The following is a 5868-nucleotide window of genomic DNA, read 5'->3' as shown; positions in this document are numbered from 1 at the left end:
TTTAGTCCTTCATTGCCAAATACGTCTCCCTCCTTAGCCCATTATTTTGAATATCATGTATCTTCCCAGTTAGTGCTCTTAACCACCAAGCTATACTCTTCCCTCAAACTCCCAGTATTTTCAATTGTCTATCAATAATAAAGATAAATATTATTTAGGATGTGCTTTTCTAAACCTTTCTCATCTCCCAGTGTTTCAAAGAGCAGAAATACTGTGTAGCAATTATACTGGTACACTGCATGGTCGACTCTCAGTGGTCTAGCATGCAAAGAGGAGGTGATCTTTCTATCACATGGAGAGAGTATAATGTTATGAAATCTCCTTTAGTGAGTTATTTTTATTTGTTCAATTGTTATGTTTCATCAGAACTTCTATTATGTCCACTATAATTAGAACTTATTTGAGTAGCTGCTCATGCAAGCAAGACTTTATGTTCCATCGTTTCATATATAAATTAAAAAATTGTTCTTCAGCCAACCATATTATTCTATAATTAGCTTAGCAACAGAAAGCAACCAGTTCTCATGTATCTGGACCAAGAAGCCACACACAGAAGTAATCATATCATATACTACACCTTCCCCTTGCATGTTTACCTCTTGCCATGACTTCAAGTCAATGCATAATTGTAAGTAAACTCTAGGTAATATCAAAGAAGGCATCTTCTGTCTGATAGTATATGAAAAGGGTAGAAATTAAAGAGGAGTAGAAATGAGTAAGGTGGGTAAATGGAAAATACTACAAAGTGCTGGGAACTTCAGTTCTACAAACATGTCTATAGATTCATATTTTCCTTCTAGAGAGGGATCCTGCAGGGACTTTGATTTAATTAATATAATGCCAAAGCTCAGCACAGGAGTATAAATATTCAATAAATTCTTATGTAATACTATAATTGACTGAAGAATAATTTTTCATTTCCCATTAAAAATGGTATTCGTGTGGACTGAAGAGTAGAATATACTATCAGAAAGGTAGAGAAACAATACTGGATTTAGAGTCAAACAGGGCGATCAGCGTCTTATCCACTGGCTAGTGGTACAAGCGCAACTAAATCACTTCACCTGTCTTTTCTTCAGTTTTCTCATTTACAGAGTGGAGACTGGAGTCTTTCTCACAGGGTGTAATGCGAAAAAATGTTTTAGAGAAGGCGGAAGCAGTGGCGTCCGCAGCAGCTGGGGCTTGGCCTGCGGGCGGCCCGCGGAGGTGGCCACGGACGGCGCCCTTTGGATCCAGAGTTTGACGTCCAAGCAGCCTCGTCTTGGAGCGCAGTGTCTCTGTCCGTCCTCTACCAGCGCCTTGACTGAGCAGAGTTGTGCGCCTGCCCGCTTGGTTCGGCCGCCCCGTGCACTTGAGCGAGCAAGTGATAATCAAGTTACTATGAGTCTGCTAAACTGTGAAAACAGCTGTGGATCCAGCCAGTCTGAAGGTGACTACTGTGTGGCCATGGCCAGCTCCTGTAGCGCTGCAACAAAAAATGATAGTGTGGGTGGAACTGCCAGCACGGGGAACCTCTCCAGCTCCTTTATGGAGGAGATTCAGGGATATGATGTAGAGTTTGGCCCACCCCTGGAAAGCAACTATGAATGCCCCATCTGCTTGATGGCATTACGAGAAGCAGTGCAAACGCCATGCAGCCATAGGTTCTGCAAAGCCTGCATCATAAAATCAATAAGGGATGCAGGTCACAAATGTCCAGTTGACAATGAAATACTGCTGGAAAATAAACTATTTCCAGACAATTTTGCAAAACGTGAGATTCTTTCTCTGATAACGAAGTGTCCAAATGAAGGTTATTTGCACAAAATGGAACTGAGACATCTTGAGGATCGTCACGCACATTGTGAGTTTGCTCTTATGGATTGTCCCCAATGCCAGTGTCCCTTCCAAAAATTCCATATTAATATTCACATTCTGAAGGATTGTCCAAGGAGGCAGGTATCTTGTGACAATTGTGCTGCATCAATTGCATTTGAAGATAAAGAGATCCATGACCAGAACTGTCCTTTGACAAATGTCATCTGTGAGTACTGCAATACTATACTCATCAGAGAACAGATGCCTAACCTTATGACCTAGACTGCCCTACGGCCCCAATTCCATGCATATTCAGTACTTTTGGTTGCCATGAAAAGATGCGGAGGAATCACTTGGCACGCCACCTACAAGAGAACACCCAGTCAAACATAAGAATGTTGGCCCAGGCTGTTCACAGTTTGAGCCTTATACCCGACTCTGGGTATATCTCAGAGGTCCGGAATTTCCAGGAAACTATTCACCAATTAGAGGGTCGCCTTGTAAGACAAGATCATCAAATCTGGGAGCTGACTGATCAAATGGAAACTCAGAGTATGTATGTAAGTGAGCTCAAACGAACCATTCGAACCCTTGAGGACAAAGTTGCTGAAGTTGAAGCATAGCAGTGCAATGGAATTTACATTTGGAAGACTGGGAATGCATTTGAAATGTTAAGAAGAGGAGAAACCTGTTGTGATTCATAGCCCTGGATTCTACTCCGGCAAACCCAGGTACAAACTGTGCATGAGCTTGCACCTTCAGTTACCGACTGCTCAGCACTGTGCAAACTATATATCCCTTTTTGTCCACACAATGCAAGGAGAGTATGACAGCCACCTCCCTTGGCCCTTCCAGGATACAATATGCCTTAAAATTCTTGATCAGTCTGAAGCACCTCTAAGACAAAACCACAAAGAGATAATGGATGCCAAACCAGAGCTGCTTGCTTTCCAGCGACCCACAATCCCACGGAACCCAAAAGGTTTTCGCTATGTAACTTTTATGCATCTGGGAGCCCTAAGACAAAGAACTTTCATTAAGGATGACACATTATTAGTGCACTGTGAGGTCTCCACCCGCTTTGACATGGATAGCCTTCGGAGGGAGGGTTTTCAGCCACAAAGTACTGATGCAGGGGTATAGCTTGCCCTCACTTGTTCAAAAACAACTACCTGGAGAGAACAGTGCCTTTCCTTGCCCTGTTCTCAATAACACGCAAACAAACAAAAATGCCGCGGGAAAGATGTAATATCTAGTAGCGAGTGTTGGTTAGAGAGGTCACTTACTATTTCTTCCTGTTACAAATGATCTGAGATAATTTTTTCCTGGGAATCCACATGTTCCATGCTTTTTCAGAAATGTTAGACCTGTAGTGCCTGTGGCATGTTGCAGCAGCTATTTTGTCAATTAGTATACCTCTTTCTTGTACTTTCTTGGGCTTTTGCTCCGGTGTATTTTATTGTCAGAAAGCCCAGACTCAGAGTACTAAACTTTTAATAATAATGAACTTTCCTTAAAACTTCAATCTATTTTTATAGCATTATATGTAATATATTAAACATGAAAATCACAAAAATGGGAGAAATTATGAAATGTGAACAGTACAAAAAGTAAAATGGTATTTTTAAGTTAGAATGTTGTTTAAAATGTTTAACGTTTTGTCTAATCAAAGAGTCTCTGCAGTCTTTATACTTAGAAGTTCAGTCATATAAAAAAGACATGTAGTCTCAAAATTCAAAGGAATCTTAAGATATCAGATTTTAATGTCCTCATTTTACAATTGAGGAATTTTATGACTAGTGAAGCTAAGTACATTGTCCAAATTTATGAGCTATATTTGTGTTTGTGCTAGAGTTCCTTTCACCACATTAAAAAATTATTCTTTGTTAAAGTAATATATATTTTACTTCATTTCACTTTAATAAGTTATGGAAAAATATTTGTCAATACATTCTGTTACTCACACAATGGGGGGGTTTGGTCACTTGGTGAGTCTAAGCCTAATGACACTGACCAAGGAGCATTTAGCAAGGAGATTTTATTACTCATAACAAGTAAGGAGAACATTGGGATAGTTCCCAAACCAGTGCCTCCCTGAACCAGGGGCTGGGTCAAGTTGTATAAGCATACGGTAATGAGATGTGATCTGATTGAACTTTCAATGTGGTGATGCCAAGAGGCATGATCTGATTGGATCCTGCCATGGGGTGATGACATGACTGTATCTGATTGGCCCCTGGATCCTGCCATATAGTGTCTGCTTCTTAATTCAGTCCTCACTCCTGGTCAGAGCACTTAGGCTCCACCCAGGGTTGCACACTTGGTTCATCTGGACATGCTCAGGTTACCTGACCTTCAACCTGGAGTCCATGGAAACTGAAAAACAATTCACAACTTTGTTACATAAAAGTTGAACCAGATTAGTTTGATGCTGTTACAATTCTACATAATAAATATGGATGAATAGATTTGAGAGGTTAAAATGTGCCACCTTAAGGCACTCCAGACATTCAGGATAGAACTGGGGAAATATGCACACACACACACACACACACAGACACACACATGTCCTCATAATATGCCTTTAAACATTCTTCCAAAGCTACCTTCAGAAAAGCAATACATTATTTTAATTTGAATGTAAGTTTAGAAATTTACTATTTCTCATATTTTTAAATACTATTCATCTACTAGCACCGTCTTTGCATCTGCTACCTTTTGCCTAGTCCTAATCCTACTGCTACATTATTTCCTATCATGTGTGATAGGCTGGTTCCCTAGGATACTCTATTCGTTTTGATAACCAGGAAGGTAAGCCTAAGGTACTGACACATCTAGATATGCTGCAGTTAGTTGATTGCTTTTAGAAGATGTGTATCCAGAAGCTACTTTTTAACCTGTGGTTTTATATTGTTTTCTACCCATTATTTGCATCAGAACTGCGGGAAATAAAAACTTCTATTTGTTTAAGCCCCAAAGTCAATGGTATTTTGTTATGGCAATCCAAGGTGACTGATACATGAGTAGCTCTAGATATTAAAATTAAAATATTTTCCTTGGTTGAATTAGTGGTAATGGCAAAACAAGTTACTGTGTATGGGCAGGAATATGTACTGTGTGTATGATCTTGTTACTGCTTCTTTGTTAGCCTCTTGATTGTGACTGTGTCCTGTTGGATCACCTGAATAGTTTTTTTTTTTTTTAGTTAAAACTTGGCTGGCTTTTTATTTTTTCTCAGTGCTTCCAACTAGTTGGCAGAGTTCATGCTATTTACTTGTTGAGAAACACAGATGCTGTTTCCTGGTATTCAGAATTAACTGAGTCTCTGTGCTCTTTTTATTTGTTCCTTTCCTCCCCTGCTAAATCAATGATGCGTGGTTGCCTTTTCATTGTTTTGCTGAGGTTTATTTCCTTGCCTTGCACTTTTTGTTCATTAGACAAACATTGAGCAGTTGATAAATAGTCATTGGGAAAATAACATGTTAGACAAAAATGCAACAATGTGTTTCACAGAAAATGGCATGTCACAGATGCTTTGTGCCTAGAGTAGAACAATTTAAAGATCCTTTGTGTATAGGGAAAAGGCATCTGTTAAAAAAGCCATGGGAAAGCACTATTTCAGTGTGTTTCATAACTGTTTAAAACTTGGTAAAAGAATGATTGAATGTGCATTTGGCCATAGTCCCAATGCCTTTCTTATACAATCCCATCAGACCCTATACTATACTTCTCTAATAGCAATTAACACACTGAAATTGCCTCTCTACTAGGCTGTGTTGTGTCTTCCCTAGAATGGACTCTCTTTGAAGTTAGGGATTTCATTTATCTTTGTTTTTCCATCATGTGGCTTGTAAAAGGCTTTCAATACATATTTGTTGTATTGGAGTATATAAAAATGTTCAATGAATCTGTTTTTATTCAGCCAGCCCATATCATTCCTTAAACATTGGAAAAGCAGTATTTTCTTCCCCTACTGCTCATATACTCCAAGACATCCATTTAATAGTCCACATTAGATATTTTTCCACCCAATTAAACTGAATGTGCATAGACAGGATCTTAGGAGGAACT

At 39.3% G+C, this 5868-nt stretch overlaps 1 pseudogene; it reads left to right on the top strand.

Moving 5' to 3' along the window:
* Positions 1 to 1218: 1218 nt before the first annotated feature.
* Positions 1219 to 2940, top strand: LOC100589566 (annotated as a pseudogene).
* Positions 2941 to 5868: the final 2928 nt, after the last annotated feature.

This window comes from Nomascus leucogenys, chromosome 18, assembly GCF_006542625.1.
Source record: "Nomascus leucogenys isolate Asia chromosome 18, Asia_NLE_v1, whole genome shotgun sequence".
Lineage (NCBI taxonomy): Eukaryota > Metazoa > Chordata > Mammalia > Primates > Hylobatidae > Nomascus > Nomascus leucogenys.
The sequence above is the reverse complement of the archived record's forward strand: the minus strand, read 5'-3'. Positions and strand labels throughout refer to the sequence as shown.